The sequence below is a fragment of the Natator depressus genome, chromosome 9 (assembly GCF_965152275.1).
Source record: "Natator depressus isolate rNatDep1 chromosome 9, rNatDep2.hap1, whole genome shotgun sequence".
NCBI classification, from domain to species: Eukaryota; Metazoa; Chordata; order Testudines; family Cheloniidae; genus Natator; species Natator depressus.
The window spans coordinates 42,644,444-42,671,185 of record NC_134242.1 but is presented as its reverse complement, the minus strand read 5'-3'; the positions used below and the strand labels follow the sequence as shown (position 1 = coordinate 42,671,185).

The following is a 26,742-nucleotide window of genomic DNA, read 5'->3' as shown; positions in this document are numbered from 1 at the left end:
TCACTGGTGGCAAAATCCTTTTGCCTCTATAGCCAGAGTCATTTCTGCCATTGTATCTAATCCACAGTATGATCCTCTGAGGTCAATTTTCTTGCTCTGAATTTCTACCTCATTGCACTTAACACCCGAGAACAGGATTTGGCCTGAAGGCTCAAACCTTCCCTTAGCAACCCAAGGAAAACATCTATGCCCTCTTCCCATCATACCTGGAAAATGCTCTGCAGCCCTTTGGGAGTGGGCTGGGCCTCCGTAAACCTAATCAGTATTTCATCCAGAGCAGCCAGGACCCCAGTGTACAGAGTCTGAAACAAGAGGATAAGCTCAGATGAATGTTTTCTGAGCCAGGCACTTGTGGCCATGTCGAAGGGGACAATAGGGCTAACATTCCTTGTTAGTCAAAGAGCTTCAAAGAGGGGCAGTAGTGAGGAAAGTGGGATTTTGGGGGTACTATCCCTTTAAAAGAAGCAGAAGAAGGAATGTTGTAGCTTGAAGGTTCTTTGATAACTGAAGCAGGAAAGTAGATAGTTGGCTTGAGGCAGGAAACTGCCAAAAGTGCAGTAGGAAAAAACAGTCAAAGAGGGAGAGGCAGAGTAGCTCAGTCAGTTAGAGGCTGGCTGAGGTAACAGACAAGGAGAAGCTTCTTGGGATTGAGTATCTTGCACAGAGCGGAGAGAGGCCTAGTAATTGGGGAAGAAAAGAAATGTGAGCCCCAACAGATTCAGAAACCTGGTGTCTCTTCTTCATCTACCCCCAGGGGCCTGATTGTGTCACTCGACCTTCATTTTCCCCTCCTGGGGAGGAGAACTGGCTATGTCACAAGTGGGGTTGAGACCCATCTCCTGGAAAGGACCAGCTGCCTTGTGTCACATGCCATCCATCTGATATTCCATTTCCATGTGCAAATGTCCATTTACATCCACAAGTGTTGGTTTTGGAAAAGCAAATGGATACATGTTTAGTGGCTCTTTAAAAAAAAGCTGTCCTTGATTGTCCCAGTCCAAGAAGCCTGTAACAGCTTGCGTCACATCAGAAAAGGTAGGAACTTCACCAGCTACCTCTGAGCTAGCAGGAATCTCACTAAGGGGACATTTGTTCATTGCCCTGAGGTTAAACTGTTAGGACATAAGCCAACTAATGTGTAATTATAGATCATCACCCCACAGTCATGGCCTGTTGAGAAGTGGAGTCTCTAAGCAGTCCACAGGCTCTTCCATATGAAATTCTGCAAGGAGCAAGTGAGAGGCATATAGAAGCATCCGTTTAATACTAAAATCCTGCAAAAGTGAAGCAAATGAGCTTTCCAGCCCACACACAGCCTTCTGGACTGCCCTACAGCTAAATCCCTGCCATTGAAAGCCAGAATACTTTATGGGGGATGGGAGAACCCCTCAGATAATAGGGGGAAATCATTGAGAGAGACCAGGGAGTGTCCACCCAAAATATAATTGAATTTCCTGAGTGAGAATTGTACCAGAATGCTCCTGGGTCCATGCTGGATTTTACCAAAAAGGGATAGCATTGTTGGTTTTTTTAATTAAAATTCTAGAACATATGAGCAAGACACAGCAATTTTCCACTCCCTTTTCCAGGGACATCACTTCTGGTTCACCAGTTCCCTGAGTCCATTAGCACATGGTTCCCAGTTCCTTTCTGCCCTTGTTCCAGGGCTTCACTCTCCAGGCTATCCAACTGGTGCGGGGTAGGGGAAAACCAGTCTCATGACTCTTCTACCCAAAACATAGTCCAATGAAATCATCCCTTTTCAACCTCTCAGCACTGGCTTTGCAAAGTCAGCCCCTCCCCTGATCTCCCAGCCTTCAGCCTTTTCCAGCTTCCTGACACCAGCTCTCCAGCCCAGGAAGGTCAGCAGGGTAAGCCGTCCACTGGCTTCCTGACAATTTCTCCTTCTTTCCAGCAGACATCAGAAACCAGGGGCTATGGTAAGAGCTAGAGGCACCAGCCAGAAGCCAGAGCTAAGAGTCAAGCTGTATGTCAGTAATCGGCGATCAGAGCCAAGAATCAAAGGTGAAGACAGGAACCAGAGAGAAGAGCAGAGGGCCAGAGGCTGAATCACCAGGGTAACAGAGAAGATGGGGTCTCAGTCAGAGACAGGCCTGAGGCAAGGCTGGGTGCAAAGCAGGGGCAGCAGGAACAAGGCAACACAGCCCTAGTCTCAGAGGTGGGAGTGAGCACTGAGCAGCCAGCGAGCTGCTGCTGGCTTAAGAGCATGTCTGCTGGCCCACCCAGTCCATCAGGAAGCCTGCTGCAGGCCAGCTGTGCTTACTAGGTGGTTGGGAGACTAGCTCTGCAGCAGGCCCTGATTCCTGCAGCAACAGCCTGTCCTGCTCTCTGCAGCTTTCCCCGAGACCTTCTTTAATCTCCCTGTCTTGTCAGCTGGCACTTGCCAGCCTCTCAACTGCCCTTTTCCTTGCCCTTCCAGTCTGTGCTCTCCCACTTACCTGGCTCAGGTGCTCTGAAAATCCAGTTAGAGGTGGCTGATGAGTCACACGTGCACTGGACCTGCCCCCTCTTAAAAAGGGACCAGTCACTCTATGACAATCCCTCAGAGACAGTTCCCCAGGATGAGGCTCTGACCAGAAAACTGAAGATCAGAGGGTGCCGCTGAAGCTGTAGTGGAATATGGGACTCTGTTAGAAAGCTGCAGTGGAGCTCCTCTAAGGCTGTAGAGGAGACGGCAGTGTTAATGATATCTGCATGGTTAGTGGCATACCTGTGGGTTGTGCAGTTCTCCCTTCTCTCTCCTCCTCAAAGTGCCTTATCATGGAATTCATGCAAAGTTGAATCATAGCCTAGACAAGAAGAAAGGGAGGACTGATGAAGTGAGCTGTAGCTCACGAAAGCTTATGCTCAAATAAATTGGTTAGTCTCTAAGGTGCCACAAGTACTCCTTTTCTTTTTGCGGATACAGACTAACACGGCTGCTACTCTGAAGCCTAGACAAGGAGTTTTCCATCGAGACAGCATAAGGAGCTGTACTGGGCTAATGGGATCCTAGGGAAACGAATGTTGTAGAGGCCTCACCTGTCTTTCCTCCTCTGCCTTCATCTGGGGATGTTCATTAAGAGCACCAATTTGATCACTGATGGCACCCTTATCTATTGAGGCCACCTAGTCTTCTGAATGAAGCCCTGCAAAAAGCCACCATACTATTAGATGCACTGATAATTTCTCTGACAAGCATAGAGTCAATACAGAGACTACCCTGACCATTTAATTTGGGAATATTGTAATGAATGTAGAAGTTAGCACCATCTATTGTTGAAAAAGTAGAACTGAAGAGGATTCTTTCTAATTTTTTATACCATAAAGACAGTTATTTTCTTTTAACAGAACAATAACTATTTGTTGGCATTAATCAGACATTACATCTTTGCAAAGATGTGATTTTATGCCTAGGTTTTAATCAGTATGCATACATCCAAAATACAGAATTGACTTCAGGGCCCGCATGAATAGTAACACCTTAGATTAGCTTTGCTAAATTCTACTCTCCCCTTTGCCTGGGTTGACTCATTTGTTTTAACTGGCAATTAATAATATCATTAGAGTTCTCAATGTGACCATTAGTACTGTAGAGGTGGATGAATAGATTGTTCTAACCCTGACACACACTTCCATGCCCATCACACAAGGTATCCTCAGGTTTCTGAGACAAAAAGTTGTAGAATGCTATTTAACATTTCATAAATTGCTGTTTTTGAAAAACCAAGACAGTGCTTTGTGCATTTCACTCCACTCAGATCAAGAAAACTGACTAGTCAATTTCAACATTGGTTTGGAGCAAGTTTCTAATCAGGCTCACTCCCTGTTGTTATACTTAAGTAGGAAGCTTCACTATGTTTGTTGCCAATGCTGCAGTTTCTCCTTTATAGAGTAACTGTTTCAGTTGAAAGTTTATACATGTCTTGAAAACATTTCAGTTACCATTCATTTTTGTAAAGCTTTCTTTGTGTTTTGGACCTAAATTGACCTCAAAGTCCATGCAACTCTTAAAGGGGTAGACCCATGCTGCCAGCAGACTATGGAAGGACCCTTGGCCAGAGCTTTGAGGTTGTTCTTTACTTACCATTTGTATAAGAGTAATGCTCAGAGAGTCTTAGCAGGATTGGGGCTTCGTTGTGCTAGATATGGTATAAACAATCTTGTGGCTGAATTTATTCCTATGTTTGCATTCACTTAGCTTTTTTAAGGAACCCACACAGTGAAGTCACTCATCAAACCCCCCCACAAGACTCATTGTGACTATTATTATTAGATGTTTAATGTGTTTGTGTTCTTAGCCAGGCATTTAGGTCTAACAGTAAACTCAACACCTTCTGCTGGGGGCAGTCACTGCAGCAGGTCTGCTACTCACTCTAGCTTTGGTTGAGCCAGCAGACCCAGGATTCATTCTTGATGTAGGAAAGGGCGTCACCCACAGAGACACAAGAGCCAGAGTATTACTGCTGTACCCTGGAGAGAGAAGAAGGCTGATACATCCTTGACAGAGGACTGTGACTCAGTGTGAAGGTGCACAGAGCTTTGGAGGGAAGATGGTGGCCCAGAGTGAGGAACTGGGTGGAAGATTGCTGAGGGGGCAGCTCTTGTACTATGGGGCTCTTAAAACCCTGGAATGTGTGGTTTATCCTACCAGAGAAGGAAACTGAGGTGTGGCGGCCTTACCCTGACAGAAAGGTAGGCTGTGGCTATATTGTTGTCAAGGCTGATTCCCCACTCTGGCACGTGGAGTGCAGAAGGTAGGGGCCTGCAAGGATTCTAAAAATTAATACTGGCCACTCCAGGCTTGTATTAAACTCCCAAAGTTACCGCTTTTCTCTGACCTTGGATGGGAGATGCTGCCACCACCCAAGTGCAAAAACCCCTTTGAGACATCAAGAAGGCGTACTTGGGAATTTCTTCCTGTGGGGGTACCCTCAAGCCCTTTCACCCCCGCTCCAGGGAAGAGCTGAGAAAGAAAACAAAGGAAATCAGCTGTTGCCACCAGCTAATTAAACAACATGTGCACAAACCTCTTGGACACAAAATCCAATCCTGTTCTTGAAAAAGGTAAATTTTATTAAAAACAAGCAAAACAAGAGCATTTGGTGTTAGCACAGAGGAGTCCATAAGCCATAAAGAAAAAAACAGAGATAAACCTAATCATGTCTTCCTAGACATTTCCTGATCTACTTAAGTATCTGGGGTTTTAAATTAGTAGTTTCTAGGTATGATTGGATGATTTTTCATACCTGGCACAAGTTCTTACAGTATCGTTGCTCTGTCCCTTCTTCTTCCCGAGAACAGAGACAGACAAAGGGGAAGTTTTTCCCCCAATTTTAAAAAGTTCTAGCCTTCCCATTGGCTCTTTTGGTCAGGTGCCCACTCCCTTCCTTTTACCTATGCAAGGAGACTTTTTAACCCTTTACAGGTAAAGCAAGTAGAGAACAACTACTAACGGGGGATTTTATGGCTAACTGGCTGGGTGTCCATAAAAGGGAGCTCTCTCCGCGCGCCCATTTCATTTAACACAATTATCAATATGGCAGTTTGGTTTGCTTTTGGTTAAGGCCTGTTGCTTTTCCTTTGGAGCCCTGCCTCATTGCATATTCCTTTTAGACCAACCTATGAACACGGAATGAAAAATTCTACTCAGATTTCTTAAGTGCTGTTCACAGAGCAATCTGGTCATTGAGAGATTGTTACTTGAAACAGACACTTATTGTTTAAGAACAGTAGGCATGCATGGGCTCTATTATTTGAACCCTTATAACTCAATTAAAGCAAACTATGTATATGGGGTATACATCCAAATCCTGAGCCCATTGTTGAGTGACAACTCCATTGTTACTCAGGCAAACTTCCACTGAAAGTCCATGTAATAGTATTGAATTTGGCCAAGAAATTCCTAAATATATATTTATCCGTTGGTAACTTTTTAATTATCTTTACTTATTTGTTTATCCAGGATCCCAGCACAAGAATCCTAAACACTTTTCCTTTAGCAACAAACATTTCTTATCTTTTGCCTCAGCTGTAAGCTTTTCCAATGTACTATGTGTTTCAAAAGTAATTATCGTACTTGTAGTCGTGCAGTGTTTTATAGTAAGTGCTCCTGGTGCTCAGTCTACAGAGCATACTTTGCTTTCATACACTAGTCAATAGCACTTGACACATTCTTCCATTAGAGCCAGCTGCTAAGGCAGAAAAGTAAGACAAATAGTTCTGTTTTGTACCTTGAGTGCATTCAGTTTATCATTTGTGGGACTAGAAAGTAACCATACAACAACACAAGTTGTTTGCCCCTTCCCCTGCTAAAAAAATCAGGGGGTTTAAGGCTTGCTTTTTAGAGCTATTGTGGTCTGTTCAAAGTCAGTAGGAGCTGCACGTACTCAGTATCGGCGTATCAGACCTTACTTTTACATGAGAATGTGCATTAGATATGACAACCATACGTTGGCATGAGAACGTAAGCAGCACTGTAGCAAGGCTGCTGACTCACCAGCGTGACTCCTCCTGCTGGTCAGTCCAGGAATTAGCTTATCCAGCTCAGGAGCACCCTCCTCTGGCCGGTTTCTCCCTGCCCTTACCTGCCCCTCTGCAGTCCCTTTATTTCCACTTTGTGTAGGCCCCACATACCTCCTGGACTACGGTGCCCCTTACCTTGGGGTGTTGCCCCTCAACCAGGGAACCCCACTCCCTTGAGTCCATCTCGCCTCAATGACGCACTGTCAGTCTGCATCTAGCCCCATCCCTCAGGGGCAAACTGCAGTCTGAAGTGGCCACTCATCATTGGCTAGGGGGTTGAACCTGCTGCCTTTCCCTGCAGCCCCAGTACCTCCTGTCAGGCCTCAGTCTGGAAGGTTGCCAGGCCTGGGCTCCCCAGCTCAGCCTGCCTCTTCCCCAGCACTGCTCTATTGAAGATACCCTGTGCTCCCAGGCAACCCCATCCTTCCCACCCCAAGGCTGGAGTGAGACTCTCTCTCCTACCTAGCTCACAGCCCTTTTTATACCAGCCCTACCGGCCTGGATTGGCTGCTACCTGCCTTTGCCTGATTGGCTCCTCAGGGCAGACCTTTCCCAGAGCTTGTTTTAACCCTTTTCTCCCCGGAGCAGGGTGCTCGCTCCACTACAAACACAACCTGTATATTTAAAAAAATATTTTATTTCTATGACTTTAGTTCAACTAATTAAAATGCAGATGTCTCAAAGGGAAATACTGAATCATCTGTCAGGTGAATGCAGCTTGAATTTCCAAGGCATTAATGGAGCCAGATTAGTTGAGACACAGGATGGTTGAAAGACTCTGTTATCTAATACCCTACCTCCTCTTTCCAACTTCGTACAAACACTTCATTCCTAGAAGCACAGCAATCATATAAGTCACAACATGTAGCTGTTGCATAATGGGTGAATCTATCACAGAAGCATGAAGAAGGAAAAGTTCCTTCTGAGTTTCCTGTATAATATCAGTCTCAAGAGCTGATTTTTTAAAAGATGCATATCTTTTATAGGAGCTGCACATGGGCATCTTCTAAGATGCAAATACAGTAGGAGGCATAATCCTGCAGCAGGAGAGAAACTCAGTAATGCAGTGCTGCTCTGGCTATTGTGAGTGGTTAGAGAACTCCAATGCTTGGCTGCTCCTCCCGCTGCCACAAGGGGAAAGCATGATAGAAAACAAGCCCAATAATACTTAAGTTTACTCCTGAATTTGCAATGTTCACATAGATTTGGAACTGGGCCAGAAAAGTCTGCTCATTCCCTAGCTTCAAGTGGAAGCTAAATAGGAACGGAGGCCCAGATCCATGAAGGGACTTAGGTGTTGTGTTGAGGTGCCAAACTTTTAGACTGCTAGAATCCACAAAGCCTAAGTTAGCTGCATAGGCTCCTACAGAGTGAATTGGAAGAGACAGGAATCTTAAAATGTGGTCCACAAAGCCAGTCAATAGGAGATTTTTGACCAGAGGGTGTACTAAGTCCTGCCCCTCTCACTGAGATGGGCGCCTGGGTGCAGGGAGGTGCCTATGTCAGTTTAGCAATCCAAAAACTGGGGGAAGGTAGGCAGTCAACCACCTTACTAGCATGTGGGACCCAAAACAAAATGGGTTGGTGGGAGGGGGAGGACCTCCCTTATAACCGTTAGCCTAGTAGATAGGGTACTCACTCTGGATATGAGAGACCTCTGGTTCAAGCCCCCCTTCCTTCTGAGGGGAAGGAATGTGAACAGGGTCCAGCCACCTCTCAGGTAAGTCCCCTAACCACTAGGCTATACAGTTATTCTCACTCTCTCTGGCCCAATTCATATTTTATTATTCAATTATTTAATTAAAGTGGAACAACTTCAATAGGAGAGACTGAGGGTGATCCACATCAGTGTCCACTTCCTATTATAATTCCTCTGTGTGCCAATGATAACATCTCTGACAGAGAGAGAAGAATTTACTTGGCCAAACTTAGGACTCTCTCAAATGGTGGATTCTAGAATTAGAACAAAAGTAAAGTACTTGAGGTTTGAGTTCTAATTAGGCTCTAGTAAAACATGAGTCTTAATTTCTTAAACTGTTTCCTTGGGAATCCTAAATGTTAAGGGCAATATTTTGCTTCATTTACTGATACTGCGTAATGCTTAGCAGTACCTCAATGGGAACACTTGCATGGATAAGTTACTCAATAGGAGTAAGGGTTGCAGAATCTGTCTCTAAACTTTCACAGTTTGCAATTTACAAATGAAGTTTCAGCTACTTGACTATCTTACATATGAATTCAATATTAGAATTTGTCAAGTGTGTTGGAAATGTAAAGTTTGAACTGCTAGCTATTGAATACTAAAAGAGCATTTGGGAGATTGCTAATGTCTTACTGAAACAAATAATAAAATCCTCCCTAAAACCACTGTCTTTCCATCAGACAGAAGAACCATGGGTCCTGTCTTTGGATATTTCTGCAATTTTTTCTGGTATGGTATTGCACAATATTATTCAACTGATAATTTTTTTTAAAACAAAAGCTTAACTCAAACAGGTGTTTTAAAGTAAGAAAATAAAATGTAAAGTTCCAACAGCCCTGTTAACTCTTGGCACATCTGGGCATTTTGGCATATACTTAAAAACATAAGATGAGCTCTTCATGTGGTGACAACTGACTGTTTGCAGTTGAGCTGTGCTGCTTTACACCAGCTAATGATCTGGCCCGTTAAGTGTGCAGGTTGATAAACTACAGTTAACAAGATAAATACAGGAAACATACTGCCTATGATCTTTGAACTATATTAGACCAGCTGGTCTCTCCATGATTAGCTTCAATAAAGTTTAAAGTGAAAGGAATGTTTGTTTCTTTAATGCATGCATAAACATATTTTATCTCTAGGCACCAGCCCTCATGTGCCAGACACATCCATTAACCAGTGTATTCCCATGCAGCTTGAGAATGTGACCACACAAGGCATCCTTCATGACCATTGCTGTAACAGATTCTGTACCAGCAAGAGATATGTTTGGTGGTTGTCTGTATGCAGACCCCAAAGAATCATTGCTGTCAAGCTCTTCCCTCCCCAAGTACTCCCCCTTCTCCTCATACATATTGTGAAGCACACAACCTGCCCCAATCACATGTATGGTGTTAAATGAGTGTGTAAGCAGTGCCATCTTTCTTTCCATTGGCCAATGAATGGCACAATCCACCACTTGCTCAGTGTGCAGTGAACTTCCTCTTGTCCTGTTAGTGTAAATCAGAATAATGCTTTGTCAACCAGGGCAGCAGAGGGTATGCTGAGTCAACTAAAATCGGTGGAAAAGGTCAGCCCATTGATAACTGTATTGAGGGGGACAATGTACCAACTTGCCCATGTTGAGACAGACGGGACCTTCAGAACACCTTGGCATTACACACCCTGCCTGTTCATCTGATGTAGACATCCATGAATGTGTTGTGGTGTCCCAAAGGCATGCATAATGGAGTAGTATTCTTTGCTGTTAATGTATTCATTTGCTTCAAAGGGTGAGCATAGGATGGTTATATGTGTACCATGAGTACCACTGGTGCTGCTCGGGTACCCCATCTGCTTAAACCCTGCAATTATTTTGGGAATATTTCAAATACTTTAAGTGCAACTGTACACCAGGCTAAATCACTTCCAATACAGCTTCAGCAAACATACCTGCAATTTGGTTCCACCTTTCTGAAATAGGATAAAACCATTTTTACTCAACCATTCCATTTCCTTGTGTACACGAAACTTAACTGTTTTTTTTTTGTTTTGTTTTGCTTAGGCTCAAAATCTGGATGTGTGCAGTGCTCTGACCATACTTTCTCATGTGAAATAAAGTTGGTTTACTATTGTATTTGCTATTCAGAATGTTTTGATTGCCTTGGCTTGTTTGACTTTGCCTTATGGATTCTTAAAGTTATAGCTTTTGAAACCATTTTTGGTTAGAGGTTGTGTTGACTTTCTAATTGAAAACAAATATAAAAAGAAAGAATGCTCTCACCTCAGTCTAGTTGTGGGGGCAAAAATAAAGTTCAACCATAAAAGCTCTCTAAGGTTTCTAGCTCAGAAACAGGACTTTGATGAAAGAAATGGCAAAACTTCTAGAGAACTGGAAATGCTTCGGGACTGTTTTGTATTAACATACCCCCGTTTGTGATGGGGAGGGAGGAATGAAGGGGTTGATGTGAGTCATCATGAGTTAGATGGCACTAGAGCATGATGGTATATGCAAAGAGTCACTGTGGTGTAGGAGCATAATTTTTGTATTCATTCCTAACCTGGTACTGTTCATTTCTCCTAACTACAGTGTATAACCCTTTGACAAGTGTGGCTGTTTTGCCTCTTATACATTATACCTGCCAGCTGTTCTGGCTCAGTTGGGAATCCGTGGATTTATAACCTCCATCCCAAGTGTTTAAAGTTTTGGTCATGTTATGGTTGCCTGCTACCTCCATTTAAACAAACACCATGTGGGATAGTTGTGCATCCACTCTTCCTGTCTTAATGACCTGTCTTGAGGAGAGACTGCTCTTGTCATCTGCGCAGTGAAGAGACACCTACCAGTTTTGCAGACTTGCTGGCTTTAAAGGTCCTGTACTCTCTAGCCCAGTGAAATTTTTGTGACTTATCCTGGCTGTGACTAAATATCCTGGCTGCCACTGAGCAAATAAAGCTTCCTTGGGGTGGAGATAATCCTGCAGTTGTAGCATCGCAACCCTTCAGGCAGTGTATTTCTGGCAAATTAGTCTAAGATCCCACCTGCACTGTAACATCTACTGTGGAAGAAGATTTTACCTTAGAGAAGTGGTTCTCAAACTAGGGCCGCCGCTTGTTCAGGGAAAGCCCCTGGCGGGCTGGGACAGTTTGTTTACCTGCCTTGTCTGCAGGTTTGGCCGATCGCGGCTCCCACTGGCCGCGGTTCGCTGCTCCAGGCCAATGGCGGCTGCGAGAAGGGCGGCCAGCACATCCCTCGGCCTGCGCCACTTCCCGCAGGCCTATTGGCCTGGAGCGGCGAACCATGGCCAGTGGGAGCTGTGATTGGAAGAACCTGCGGACGTGGCAGGTAAACAAACGGGCCTGGCCCGCGAGGAGCTTTCCCTGAACAAGCAGTGGCCCTAGTTTGAGAACCACTGCCTCAGAGTATTCCCCTCATATGGTTAGGTCTTGCACTATAGATGAGACCAAACTATGTTCCAGAATTGTGATACCTCCTTTTTACTTTGCAGGACTAGCGCCTTATCTGGGAACATGGTTAAAACATGGGTTGGTCCTGTCACATTGTAACACTGACATGTTTTAACTGGTTCTGAGAACAAAGTAGATTTTGTACTAATATTAGCTGGGATCTTAATCTCAATTGACTGAAGTAACTTTAACTGCTGGTTTTCTACTGTAATGTATTTTCTAACCTCCCAGAAATGCATGGCCTGTCACAACTTGTTTGCTTAATTATAAAAGGCTAATTGAACATTTTCTATCCTAATTAGCTAACAAGAAGGGATGGAAAAGCACCCAAAAGGCCAAGGTTCTGTTAACCCTTAAAAGATATTGGTTCGTGTCTAGTCTAAACAATATCATGGGCATTGATTGTCACTGAGTTAAAAGTATATTTAACAATAAACACCTCTCTCTTCCCCATATTTTATATGTTTTGGTACTTGCATGTGACTGGGAAGGTTAGCTTTAAGCCGTATATATAATGCAGCTACGATCCTGCTGGCAGAAACCATACCAGACAAACCCCTTATTCAATCAAAATCCAACACACACTTTCACTCTCTCTCTCTGTTAAATGGTGAATGTGGTGCCTAAGGGTGGGGAATTGATATTTTTGGGTAGACAAAAACATAGTATAGAAGAAAGTTGTGCAAGATTCCCCATACACACGTTGCCTGACTTGCAGCATCCCTCTTCTGTGCCAGTACTTTGCTCTGAGTAAAAATAGACCACTGGGCAACGTCCTTGTGATGTGGAAAGAAGTTCTCAAAACCTAAGGTGAGACCATCTAACCTACTTTCATTTCAGAGCAATGGCAGGACTTGAACTCAGGACTCCTGGGCTATGTCTATGTTAGAAAATGTCACATATGTTATTTCCTCAGCAACAATGGAGCTTTACTGATGCTACTGACAGCATATGCACAAAGTGTAGATTGGGCTCTGAGTGGGGTTAAAGGACATGGATTTAAAAAATGCCTCCAGCCAGTATACTACACACCAGTGGTAGCACTGTTGCAACTCTCCGTTGCTGAAAGATGAGAAAGATGTTTCCTAGTGTAAACACATCCCAGAAGTGAGAAACCAGATTATGGAGCATCTAATCCCTCTAGTCTGACCTCTGGGTTTGTTTTATTTGGAGCTAATCCTGCAGTCCTTACCAAGGTAAAGATCTAGTTTCATTAAGGATCAAAAGTCTAGGGGCTGTTACATTCTTTTCATTTAACTCTGGACGGTTTGACTCTTTCTACTTCTTTATGATTCTTTGCATAGTCTGGCTCCTGGAAGTCAGTGCTTTCAGGGAAACCTTTACTCTTCTCCAGTATACTGCAACTCACCGACACAGATTTTGTAAATAGATCGGTTTCTCCTGCCTCCCCTTCAGGCGGTGTTATCTGTAACTGCAATCAGAGATAATGTAATCCTCTTAGGTTGCTGAGTGTATAATGTGAATAATTCAGCACCAGAGTGACATCAGGTTACTATCTATCAGTTACTGCTACTGCAACCTGCAAAATATCTTGTTTTTAATTGCTTACTAAAACCACGAACAGGAAATATAAATGCATAATGAATTGTGTGCTTAGGTAGCTTTGCCCTACACCATGTGACCCTGCTAAGAGGCAACATCATAGTTCAGAACTTTTCCCCAAACCAACAAAATATACACAAATTAACTCTGCAAAATCAATATGCATACTCGCTTTTATTCTGGCTACCCATAGACGCATCTACAAACCCCATGCACAGATTTCTGCTGTCAGAAGTAGGACATCTCCATGCATCTGAAGAAGTGGGTTTTTTACCCATGAAAGCTTTTTCAAGACTTTTTTTAAAAATTGTAACTGTTGTGTCATTTTCTTTGGGCAGCATAGAAGGAGGGGAATTTGAAAGATGAAAAGGTAGTGGTGGACTGGAGATGGGAGAGCATTCCATGTACGGGCGAGTGGAAATGCATGGTATAATTGTGGAAGAAACAGGCAACTGCATTATTGAGGCTGGCATCATTGGTGGAGCATGGTGAGTGATGCCATAGGAGAGACTAGAGCTAATGAACATCGAAATTGTGCAGAGCCATCTATTAACTGTGTGTCATATCTCATCTCTTTTCTCTGCTTCTCCACGTGGGCACCAATGATACTGCCAAGAATGACCTTGAGCGGATCACTGCGGACTACGTGGCTCTGGGAAGAAGGATAAAGGAGTTGGAGGCGCAAGTGGTGTTCTCGTCCATCCTCCCCGTGGAAGGAAAAGGCCTGGGTAGGGACCATCGAATCATGGAAGTCAACGAATGGCTACGCAGGTGGTGTCGGAGAGAAGGCTTTGGATTCTTTGACCATGGGATGGTGTTCCATGAAGGGGGAGTGCTGGGCAGAGACGGGCTCCATCTTACGAAGAGAGGGAAGAGCATCTTTGCGAGCAGGCTGGCTAACCTAGTGAGGAGGGCTTTAAACTAGGTTCACCGGGGGAAGGAGACCAAAGCCCTGAGGTAAGTGGGAAAGCGGGATACCGGGAGGAAGCACAGGCAGGAATGGTTGTGAGGGGAGGGCTCCTGCCTCATACTGGGAATGAGGGGCGATCAACAGGTTATCTCAAGTGCTTATATACAAATGCACAAAGCCTTGGAAACAAGCAGGGAGAACTGGAGGTCCTGGTGATGTCAAGGAACTATGACGTCATTGGAATAACAGAGACTTGGTGGGATAACTCACATGACTGGAGTACAGTCATGGATGGTTATAAACTGTTCAGGAAGGACAGGCAGGGCAGAAAAGGTGGGGGAGTAGCACTGTATGTAAGGGAGCAGTATGACTGCTCAGAGCTCCGGTACGAAACTGTGGAAAAACCTGAGTGTCTCTGGATTAAGTTTAGAAGTGTGTGCAACAAGAGTGATGTAGTGGTGGGAGTCTGCTATAGACCACCAGACCAGGGGGATGAGGTGGATGAGGCTTTCTTCCGGCAACTCACGGAAGCTACTAGATCGCATGCCCTGATTCTCATGGGTGACTTTAATTTTCCTGATATCTGCTGGGAGAGCAATACAGCGGTGCATAGACAATCCAGGAAGTTTTTGGAAAGCGTAGGGGACAATTTCCTGGCGCAAGTGCTAGGGGAGCCAACTAGGGGGGGCGCTTTTCTTGACCTGCTGCTCACAAACCGGGTAGAATTAGTGGGGGAAGCAAAAGTGGATGGGAATCTGGGAGGCAGTGACCATGAGTTGGTTGAGTTCAGGATCCTGACGCAGGGAAGAAAGGTAAGCAGCAGGATACGGACCCTGGACTTCAGGAAAGCAGACTTCGACTCCCTCAGGGAACAGATGGCCAGGATCCCCTGGGGGACTAACATGAAGGGGAAAGGAGTCCAGGAGAGCTGGCTGTATTTCAAGGAATCCCTGTTGAGGTTACAGGGACAAACCATCCCGATGAGTCGAAAGAATAGTAAATATGGCAGGCGACCAGCTTGGCTTAATGGTGAAATCCTAGCGGATCTTAAACATAAAAAAGAAGCTTACAAGAAGTGGAAGGTTGGACATATGACTAGGGAAGAGTATAAAAATATTGCTCGGGCATGTAGGAAAGATATCAGGAGGGCCAAATCGCACCTGGAGCTGCAGCTAGCAAGAGATGTCAAGAGTAACAAGAAGGGTTTCTTCAGGTATGTTGGCAACAAGAAGAAAGCCAAGGAAAGTGTGGGCCCCTTACTGAATGAGGGAGGCAACCTAGTGACAGAGGATGTGGAAAAAGCTAATGTACTCAATGCTTTTTTTGCCTCTGTTTTCACTAACAAGGTCAGCTCCCAGACTGCTGCGCTGGGCATCACAGAATGGGGAAGAGATGGCCAGCCCTCTGTGGAGATAGAGGTGGTTAGGGACTATTTAGAAAAGCTGGACGTGCACAAGTCCATGGGGCTGGACGAGTTGCATCTGAGAGTGCTGAAGGAATTGGCGGCTGTGATTGCAGAGCCCTTGGCCATTATCTTTGAAAACTCGTGGCGAACGGGGGAAGTCCCGGATGACTGGAAAAAGGCTAATGTAGTGCCAATCTTTAAAAAAGGGAAGAAGGAGGATCCTGGGAACTACAGGCCAGTCAGCCTCACCTCAGTCCCTGGAAAAATCATGGAGCAGGTCCTCAAAGAATCAATCCTGAAGCACTTACATGAGAGGAAAGTGATCAGGAACAGTCAGCATGGATTCACCAAGGGAAGGTCATGCCTGACTAATCTAATCGCCTTCTATGACGAGATTACTGGTTCTGTGGATGAAGGGAAAGCAGTGGATGTATTGTTTCTTGACTTTAGCAAAGCTTTTGACACTGTCTCCCACAGTATTCTTGTCAGCAAGTTAAGGAAGTATGGGCTGGATGAATGCACTATAAGGTGGGTAGAAAGCTGGCTAGATTGTCGGGCTCAACGGGTAGTGATCAATGGCTCCATGTCTAGTTGGCAGCCGGTGTCAAGTGGAGTGCCCCAGGGGTCGGTCCTGGGGCCGGTTTTGTTCAATATCTTCATAAATGATCTGGAGGATGGTGTGGATTGCACTCTCAGCAAATTTGCGGATGATACTAAACTGGGAGGAGTGGTAGATACGCTGGAGGGGAGGGATAGGATACAGAAGGACCTAGACAAATTGGAGGATTGGGCCAAAAGAAATCTGATGAGGTTCAATAAGGATAAGTGCAGGGTCCTGCACTTAGGATGGAAGAATCCAATGCACCGCTACAGACTAGGGACCGAATGGCTAGGCAGCAGTTCTGCGGAAAAGGACCTAGGGGTGACAGTGGACGAGAAGCTGGATATGAGTCAGCAGTGTGCCCTTGTTGCCAAGAAGGCCAATGGCATTTTGGGATGTATAAGTAGGGGCATAGCGAGCAGATCGAGGGACGTGATCGTTCCCCTCTATTCGACACTGGTGAGGCCTCATCTGGAGTACTGTGTCCAGTTTTGGGCCCCACACTACAAGAAGGATGTGGATAAATTGGAGAGAGTCCAGCGAAGGGCAACAAAAATGATTAGGGGTCTAGAGCACATGACTTATGAGGAGAGGCTGAGGGAGCTGGGATTGTTTAGTCTGCGGAAGAGAAGAATGAGGGGGGATTTGATAGCTGCTTTCAACTACCTGAAAGGGGGTTCCAAAGAGGATGGCTCTAGACTGTTCTCAATGGTAGCAGATGACAGAACGAGGAGTAATGGTCTCAAGTTGCAATGGGGGAGGTTTAGATTGGATATTAGGAAAAACTTTTTCACTAAGAGGGTGGTGAAACACTGGAATGCGTTACCTAGGGAGGTGGTAGAATCTCCTTCCTTAGAGGTTTTTAAGGTCAGGCTTGACAAAGCCCTGGCTGGGATGATTTAACTGGGAATTGGTCCTGCTTCGAGCAGGGGGTTGGACTAGATGACCTTCTGGGGTCCCTTCCAACCCTGATATTCTATGATTCTATGGGAGGAAGGCTATGGCTCAGAGCTACTAAAACACAGAGATTTAAGCACAAAAAAGTTTGGAAAAATACTCAGTTAAGGATCGCATTCTGACCTCGATCCTTTCCTAGCGGATCTGCAACACAGTTAGGCACAAGCAAAAGCACTTCTGCCAGAAGAACTGCACAAACTCAGCCTTTCAATCATCCCATTTTTTAGGTTCCGATTGGTTGTTAACGCTTCCCATTCACTTTTGGCAGTGGGATGTCATAGGTTCTGTACCTCTTTTCTAGCACTTCTCTAATAGAGGTGACCCATGCTATAGAGCAAGTCAAATGCTGTCCCCAGCAAAATCAGATTTCCAAAGAATTGCACAGGCCTGAGTGAGGGCATTATTTTGGTCATGTGCCAAGGATCTCTTGGGTTCCAGAGTTGACGTTTTTGTGACAACAGTTACTCCATTAGCAGCTTGTTTGGAGGATAATTTATATATAGTTTACAAAATGTATTTATGCAGATAATCATATTTACTTGTGTTTGTATCAACCTTGATAGAGGAAGAGATATGAAGTGTGATTCAGAGCAGTAAAAACCTGCAGTTGAGTAGCTTTGTTCTCTCTCTCTGCTTCTGAAGAAAGAGTAGCATGAGCCACACTTTATGATGCTATATATGGGCTATATTTTGCTCTTGGATGCCTGTTGTACACCCCTCTCCCACAGCTTCCGCCACAAAGTGCACCATCAGTTCTAACATCAGCCAAAACAGCCAGCACGGCTGGCAGAGAGGGGAGCCAGAAAAGCTCCCCAAAAGGGGCTGTCCACAGTAAGCCAACAAGCCAAGGAAAGTTATTTGGCTGCAACCTGATTACAAAATACTGTTAAGGTCTACAATACACTTCAAAATAGAATCATGTTGTAATCAAGTTAGAGGACAACTGTGCTGTAACCAGTTTCCCTGACATGGTTGTATTTTTGTCATATACACAAGGTCACTTGCACTAGGGAAAAGGTGCAGAGTCTTTTCCAAAAAGTCTTCCTGTGGGGGACAGGAGTGGGGGCTTTATGGATTGATCCAAGAGTGCTGTTATGGGAGAGAAGGGAGAAACTTTTGTACAACAATAGACACCCTAAATGCCCTTATTATCATCGAGAAAGACCCTACTGTAGTACATACTTGCAAGGGAATAATTAAGTTTATTGCTGGAACAGTAAGTAGAATGGCCTGGCTCTTCATATTTAAATTCCAGTTCTACTAACCATGTCTGCTGGCAGGGACAATGGCAGGCCATGTCTACACTACCCCCTATGTTGGCAAAACTTTTTTTGCTCAGGGGTGTGAAAAAATACACCCCTGAGCAACATAAATTTTGCAGGCATAAGTGCTCGTGTGCACAGTGCTATGCTGGCAGGAGACACTCTCCCGCTGATATAGCTACCACCGATCATTTAGGTGGTTTTATTGTGTTAACAGGAAAGCTCTCTCCTGTCAGCATAGACGGCTACATGAGCGATCTTACAGTGGCATAGCTGTATCTGTATAGCTCAGCTGCTGTAAGCTTGCTAGTGTAGACATGGCCTTAGTGAAGGTCTTGGATAGTGGAATAGAAGCAGGTCATATGACTTTCTAGTGTGATATCAGAAAGAAGGTAGGGAGGGGTGTGATCTTTTTGTCAGAGGCGCCTGAGTGTTGTTGGCATGAATGCATCTATTATTAAGCATAGATCTACTGTTGATGATGGAGTCTTGTTTTAATGTGGCTGATTGAGGATTCTGCAAAAACTACGGGTGAAAAGCAATGTCAGACCAATGCAAGAACTGCAAACACAGTATTACCAACCTCAAATGTTCAGAAAGCATGAGTCAGGCTCTCCAAAAATCATGAGTTTGGCTTTAAAATCATGAGATTATGATGTAAAAATAATACATTTGGGGTTCTTTTTATTTGCCATCTGCTTTTTGAGTTTTTAGGGTGCATTGGGGTCTCATTTTGAAGTTTTCTCCACAGCCATGAGGGCTAGAAACTTACTTTTTCTTTAAGAATGAAGGTTGAAATCCTCATATATCCACTTGAGTCCAGGAGCTGGGGCTTTAAGAAAAACAATAATTCTCATGAGACTCATGACAAAATCATGAGAGTTGGCAACACATTGACTTAAGTGCTATGCCTTTAGGGGAGATGGAGTTGGTGTAGTGGGCAAGTTACACTGGTGGGAGCTGCATTTTAGGGCATGGCTACACTTGCAGCTGTAGAGCACTGTGAGTTAAACCAGCCCCCAGAGAGCGCAGTAGGGAAAGTGCTGCAGTGTGTCCACATAGTCAGCTGCAAGCGCACTGGTGTGGCCACATTTGCGGCACTTGCAGTGGCATTGGGAGCGGTGCATTATGGGCAGCTATTCCACAGAGCACCTCTTCCCATTCTGGCGCTGTGGCTTGTGGGAAGGGGACACTGGGTGTGGGGCATTCTGGGTCCTGTCCCAACCCCCCATGACGCATCGCTTCACATCCCAGCAATCCCTGTGCTTCCATCCACATTTGGCGCCATCTTTCAACACTTTTTGTACTGTGCGCTCTGTCTTCCCTTTCGTTCTGCGGGAATGGAGCCCGAACTACTGAAGAATATGCTGATGGGTCTCGCCAGCATGTCGCGTTTGGCAGTTGAGTTACTCCTTAAGCTACAAACTGACAGTGAGGAGTCAGACGATGATGTCAACTCGCGTAATGCATCCGACACAAGATTGCTTGTAGCATTCACGGACATGCTCACCACCATGGAATGCCGCTTTTGGGCTCGGGAAACAAGCATTGAGTGATGGGAATCACATCATCATGCAAGTCTGGGATGACGAGCAGTGGCTGCAGAACCTTTAGATGAGAAAAGCCACTTTCATGGGACTGTGTGATGAGCTCGTCCCGACCCTGTGGTGCAAGGACACGAGATTGAGAGCTAGCCTGCTGGTGGAGAAGTGGGTGGCTATTGCAATCTGGAAACTGGCAACTCCAGACAGCTACCGATCGGTCACTAACTAGTTTGGAGTGGGAAAGTCGACAGCTGGAATCGTGTTGATGCAAGTTTGCAAGGCTATTAATCACATCCTGCTCAGAAGAACCGTTACTTTGGGTAACGTGCATGACATTGTGGCTGGCTTTGCACAAATGGGTTTCCCTAACTGCGGAAGGGGGATAGATGGGACGCATATTCCAATTCTGGCACCAGCCCACCTAGCCTCCGAGTACGTTAATTGGAAAGGGTATTTCTCGATGGTTCTCCAGGCGCTTGTGGATCACCGTGGGAGTTTCATTGACTTTAATGCAGGCTGGTCCGGAAAGGTGCATGACGCATGCATCTTTTGGAACACTGGCCTGTTCAGGAAGCTGCAAGCTGGGACTTTTTTCCCAGACCAGAAGATCACCATAGGGGAAGTCTAAGTGCCCACTGTGATCCTTGGAGACCCCGCTTCCCTTTAACGCCATGGCTCATGAAACCCTACACAGGGAGCCTTGACAGCAGCAAGGAGTGGTTCAACAACAGACTGAGTCAGTGCAGAATGACTGTGGAGTGTGATTTTGGCCGTTTAAAGGGCCGCTGTTGCTCTCTATATGGGAAGCTGGACTTGGCTGATGACAACATCCCCATACTGTACCCTCCATAACATTTGTGAAGGGAAGGGTGAAAGATTCACTCAGACATGGAACGCGGAGGTTCAACACCTGGAGGCTGAATTTGAACAGCCAGAGACCAGGGCTATTAGAGGGGCCCAGCACGGGGCTGCAAGGATTAGGGATGTCTTGAGGGAGCAATTTGAGGCTGAAAGCCACCAGTAACGTTTGGTGCCCTCCACAGTGGTTCTAATGTTAGTAGGAATCTGTGTTTGCTACACTGACTTGCAGTGCCTGTTGCTTTCCTGGGCTAAGGTATGTTTTACTTAATGCAATAATAAAGCATGTTTTCAAAGCCAAAAAAGCCATTTATTGAAAAGAAAATCCATTTATTGAAAAGAAACACAACTACTTGGGAAACAGAAAGGACAAGGGGGTGGGGAATGGTTCAATCACAGATTTGTGTATGTCCTGTTCTCATGCACAGCACTCCAGACAGGAAGGCTGAGTAATGAGTGCTGCACTTCAGGCTGGCTAAAATGCATGGTGATGGGGGTTGAGTGCAGTGGGTAAGGGTCGCAGTTTGCAGGGCTGGGTGGTAAAGCTACAGGTGTTGGAGGCAACTGGTGGTGGTAAGAACCCGGATGTTGGGGAAAGTGGGTTGGAGGTGAAATGGGGGCACAAGGGAAAGAGTTTTGGGACAAGGGCTGCAGGGCGGGGGTAGTGCTCCGCCTGCATGGCTACGTGCGCCTGGATCGAGTCCGCTTGGCGCTCCACAGTACTTATCAGCTGTTCCGTGCTTTGGTGCTGGCACTCCGCGCTTTCGTGCCAGTGCTCCGCATTCTGCTTGTGGAACCTCCTTTCGCTCTCCCTCCACTCCTGCGCTTTTCGATTTTCATGATGGGACTGCTGCATTACTTCATGCAGCATGTCTTCTTTGCTTCTACGTGGCCTCTTCCTAATTCTTTGGAGTCTTTCGGCCGGTGATAACACGGACGGCTGAGATCTCAAGGTTGCATCTGTAAAGGCAAAAATGCAACACTTAACAGAGGCAGTATTGTTCACACCAGACAGAGCAAGCAGAGTTCCCCTGTACTTAAAGACAAGCACAGTCTAAACAATAGTAGAATTTGCCTGTCCCAAATTGAGCGCACATAACCCACAGGAGCCCCAAAATGGTGAGTAAGAACACAGGGTCGAGGGGGACTGATTGTTTCACTGCCGTACTGTCCTCTGAGGTTCTGTGTCTTGGGGAGAGCCAGCAGCTGCAGGGGGCCCCTACACTGAACACTGTCCCCACATTTTCCACAGGATTTCATCCTGGAAGATATCTCGCTGCTGAGGGTGACCTGGGAAGCAAGGGAGAGTCTTCTGCTACAATGCGGCTTCCGCCCTGGCCCATACGTAGCTTGCCTGTGTGCAGCAATGGTCTCCCCCGCCCCTCATGGCACAGTGGCGCGGACATGTTAGCCTGACTGGGACAAGGAGCACAGTAGCACTCCCAAGGAACCTGTGCAAGTGCATTGCACAGCTTCTGCATGAGACCTTTGAAGAGATCACTGAGGCCAATTACCACGATGTGAGAGAGCACATCACCACCCTAGTCCGCATCTAAGCATGCATGCAGCCCTAACCCTTCTCGCCCCAACTTCCTTCCCAAAATAAAGGCCGCTTACCGGGCACGTCCTCTGGTGTTTGTCCTTCCCCCAAGCGCTGGCCTCTGCGACTGGCTACCTTCCTCCTGGCTTGAGAACAGCTCCTTGCTGCATGCATCTAGGGATGCCAGGGTGTCTTCCTCCTCCTCAGCACCCTCACTCCTGCTTTCCTCCTTCTCCTGCCTTGTTGAACTGGGCTCTGAAGTGTCCATGGTGGTCCTTGGAGTGGAGGTGGGGTCGACCCCAAGTATTGCATACAGCTCTTTGTAGAAACGGCAGGTTGTGCGCAGGGGCAAAACTGGAGCGGTGGTTTGCCTCGCGGGCTTTGCGGTAGGCATTCTGCAGTTCCTTCACTTTAATCCTGCACTGCAGTGCGTCCCGGTCATGGCCCCTTTCCATCATGTCCTTTGATATCTGCCCAAAGGTATTGTAATTCCTACAGCAGGAGCACAGCTGGGACTGGACAGCTTCCTCCCCCAAACACTGATGAGGTCCAGCACCTTGCCATTGCTCCATACTGGGGATCGCCTGACACGTGGAGGCATGATCACCTGGAAAGATGCGCTGAGAGCACTCCATTCCTTGCTGAGCAAACAGGAAGGGGATTTTCAAAATTCCCAGAGAATTTAAAGGGCGGGTCTGATGGTTGGTCACCTGAGAGCAGAGCAGTAGAGTTCAAAGTGATGACCAAAGTAGCCAGAACAGGCATTGTGGGACACTTCTGGAGGCCGATCAGAGCGCATTAACAGACCAGGGTGTCCATACTGATGCTGCGGCACTCCAGCCGGGGCGCACCAAGCATTATGCCTCTTGTAGAGGTGGATTACCAGGAGCTCTCCAGCTGCAGAGTCAGGGCTCTCTACGTGTCTTGCCAATGTGGATGCATCGTGAGTTAGGGTGCCTGGGGCTGCTTTAATGCGTTCTAACTCGCAAGTGTAGCCATGCCCTAGTGTAGACACTTACAGAGTTAGGTTGATGTAAGATGTCTTATATTGAACTAACTCTGCAATGTAGACCAAGGCTTTCATTATCAATAACAATCCATTTCATAGCATGAGTACACTCCCTGCTCCCCAAGCACCTAATAGAAAACCTGCTGTTCTGTTCCCTTTCTGTATCTGTAGTGGTACAAAAGTCTGAAGGACAATATTAAGAGGGGGCAAAAGTATGAATTTTAAAAAAATATTCTCAGTGCAATTCAGTGTGTATCTCGCCCCCCAAGTGAGAACGGCGATTCATAAAAAGTAGTGCACGTCTGCTATTTGTTTCATTAGTTATTTATTACCGGTACTAATTTCCGTACTTTTCAGATGATACAGCTTCTTTCATGCAAGGCTTGGAAGGTACATTTGTAACAAAAGCTTTATCAGTCCTCCAGTGTCGGCCCCGCTCCCCCCGCGCCTCGTGTAATCATTACACTTCGGCTGCCATTGTGACACCAAAGGACAAAGACTGTACGGGCCAGGGCAGCGGAGAATCAACCCCCCCCGGCCAACCCGAACAGTCCGGGGGTGGGGTGGGGGGAATGATGAGAGCGTGGCTGGAGGGGTTTATGCTCGAGCTGAAAGGGGAAGTTGAGGGGGACCTGTTTCATTCAAGGCTCCTCAGCACACTCTGAGCTCTTGTTATTCGCTTCTGGTCTCCACCGTCTTCTCCTACGACCCTGGACTTTCGGACACACACAAAGCCTCGCCTTGTTGCTGGCCCAGGAGCACTGGCAGCCCTCCGCACCGTTGTTTCCGCTATGCCGGAGGAGCGGAGCCGCACCACGCTGCTTGCCTTGTCCGCCCAGCCCATAGGCACTGGCTGGGCAGTGCGGCGGGGAGAGCCCAGGGGCAGTGGCTGGGGGAGGAGGAGACGCAGCCCCACCGCACACCACTGAGGCGGTAGGTCAGGGTTCAGGCTGCAGCTGGGCGGTGGAAACCCGCCCGGCGGGGCGGGAGGCGTTGCGCTCCAGGGAGAGCGGGGCTCGGTGCTCGCGGGGCGGGGGGCCGGGGGGCAGCCCACTCCGGGGGGGCGGCCGGGCGGGCTCCCGAGACGCGCCGTCTGCCGCGGCTCAGACAAAGGCGGCAGAGCCCCGCGGCCCGTCTCTCCGCGCCTGCATTGGCCCGGGGAGGGGGCGAGGAACACGGCCGGGGCTCCGAGGGTGGCTGGGCGCTGGCTCCCCGGGGTCGTTTGGACTCTCCCTGATTTCTGCCCCCGCCCCCGGAGCGGGGAGGGAAACACGTGGGGGCTCCGCTGCCGCCAGCCCCCCGGTGGGGACCGTTGTGCCCCTCCCCACGGTGGGGGAGCCGGGATTGGGGGGGCTTCAGGGAGGGGAGCGGCGGGGGAACCGGGGAGCCCGGCCAGCCCGGTTCGTGGGGAGGGGGCAGCGGTGCGGCACCTCCCCCCGCAGCAGGTAGGCTCAGCGCCGGGCCGCTGTACAGCACCCTGGCCTCCAAGTTTTGCATAACATCCTCCCCCTTCCTGCCCGGGCCGTGCTGTCGGCTTGGGGATGAGCTTGGCTTCTCTCCTCGGTGGCAAGCAACCGGCGAGGACAGTGGCTTGCGAATAGCTGCCAAGTGGCCGGGCGGTAACAAAGGGATCCGCAGACCAGCGGCTGAGCTGCCCGGGCCGTGCTGAGCGCAGCAGCTGCAACCCCAAGTGAGTAGCACCAGCAACTTCTGGGTCTGCTGCAAGGCACCGGGCAGGCGTGTGATTGGCACACCCGAGGGAACCCGACCTGGGCTCCGGGGTACCGGGGCTGGGGGAGAGAGTGGGCGACTTCTCTGGGCACCATGGCGTGAGTCTGATTCTGGGCTGTTTGCTCTCTGCAGAGGTGGAAGGAGGGCACTGATCTTGCTAGGGATTTTTTTAAAGCAAAATTTTAATTGCACCGCAAGTTCAACTCTGGACACTGCATTGCTTGCTCCCTCCCGCCCCCTTAAAGCTCATGCAGTTCCCTAGAGAGAAATCCCAGCTGTTATCAAGTACTTTTCAAATAAAATATTGCTATAAATAAATCCATTCTATCAGAAATTGGGCTGCAACATAGTCTAAAAAGAAATGATCAATCAACTGTTGCTTCTCCAAAAGACCAGCAGTTATTTTCAGTGTAGATTTTAGTGGCAGAAATCTGTGCTTTTTAAAAACAATATAATTAGTTTATTTTTTTAAAGATGAAGAATTAAAAGAAAACAAAAGAAACAGAAGATACCCTTTGTTGTATAGTTGCAAGTTTCCACTTGGAAAGTAAGAAAGGGCTAACTGTCGATAGTGTTCAAGAGTTGAGATAAACATTTCAACTTGCACATCCAGAGAAAGTGGTTTCTTATGAATTTTTGCTGTGAAAGCCTGGTCTTTCTGGATATGTATGTTTGATTTTGAATTTTTAAACTTTGCTCAAAACACTTCATAGATAAAGGGGTTTGGTATTAAACTACTGTTCCTGTTGCAAAAACTCCCTTGATTTTTGATGTGCTGAATAAGTTGGCAAATGTTGACCATCAGTTCAACATGTAGAACGAGCAACCCACTGAGATAATGTAACAATCAATACTGCATTTCTATATGCTCCATGTAGTTTTCCCCTTTTGAATACAAATGTACTATATATTGCCTCCATGGGTCCTGCGTTTCCTGGCAGATTTCGCTAGCCTCAGAGGCTCACTGTGACCCTCCACGTAACCCTTCTCTCTAGGGAGAAGGGTCACAATCTACTAAGCCATTTTCATCATAAGCCAGCAAGGGAGGTGAGGAGACATTATCCTTCCTTGCACAGTCTCTGTTGCCTCCCAGTCTCAGTGATTAATCAGGGGGCAAAAGAAGGGGGAAGCCCAGGCCCACCCTCTACTCCAGGCTCCAGCTCAGGGACCCTAATAGTATCAGCTATGGTAGCTGACCTTTTAGAAACATGACATGTACAATTCCCTGGGCTACTTCCCCCACAGCAGCACTCACTTTCTCAAGCTCCACTTCATCCTTACCTCAGAGCCTCTTTCCTTGTACCTGATATGGTGTGTACTACTCAGCCTCTCCAATAACACAACTTCCTTCCACAGCTCCTGAGACACACACACACACACACTCTGGGCTGACTGGGAGGCTTTTAACTAGTTTCAGCCAGCCCCTGATTGGCTTCAGGTGTCCCAATCAACCTAGCCTTCTCCCTGTCTTCTGGAAAGTTCTTAATTGGCCCCAGGTGTCTTAATTGACCTGGAGCAGCTGCCATTTCGCTTATCCTGGTACCAAGAATTTGGTTAGCCTGGAGCTAATATATCTATTGCTCTGTACTTTTCTATAGCCATCTGGCCTTGCCCCATCACTATATATATACACACATATATATATGAGAAGAACACTTCAATGGTGTATTTGTGGCACCTTAGAGACTAAC

The 26,742-nt window shown here is 46.8% G+C and overlaps 1 protein-coding gene and 1 long non-coding RNA gene across 5 annotated transcripts in view; one reads left to right on the top strand and one right to left on the bottom strand.

Annotated features, from left to right (window-relative positions):
• Positions 1-206: 206 nt before the first annotated feature.
• LOC141994030 (uncharacterized) lies at positions 207-26,429 on the bottom strand. Of its 2 annotated transcripts, XR_012641005.1 has the most exons (6): positions 26,333-26,427; positions 19,142-19,201; positions 3,043-3,149; positions 2,732-2,810; positions 2,460-2,628; positions 207-302 (listed from the first exon to the last, which is right to left on the bottom strand). It is a non-coding gene; the product is annotated as an uncharacterized LOC141994030 (long non-coding RNA). The 2 variants fall into 2 exon arrangements; XR_012641004.1 differs by lacking the exon at positions 19,142-19,201 and having other exon boundaries at positions 26,333-26,429.
• Positions 23,937-26,742, top strand: part of ST6GAL1 (ST6 beta-galactoside alpha-2,6-sialyltransferase 1) — a 108,054-nt gene continuing 105,248 nt past the window's right edge. For 2 of the 3 annotated variants that reach the window (XM_074963982.1, XM_074963980.1), the window contains exon 1: positions 24,727-25,010. The gene's annotated coding sequence lies outside the window, so the exon portion shown is untranslated. Of the gene's footprint in view, positions 24,254-24,726; positions 25,011-26,742 lie in introns of those variants that run through there. The other variant, XM_074963981.1, reaches the window with a different exon arrangement.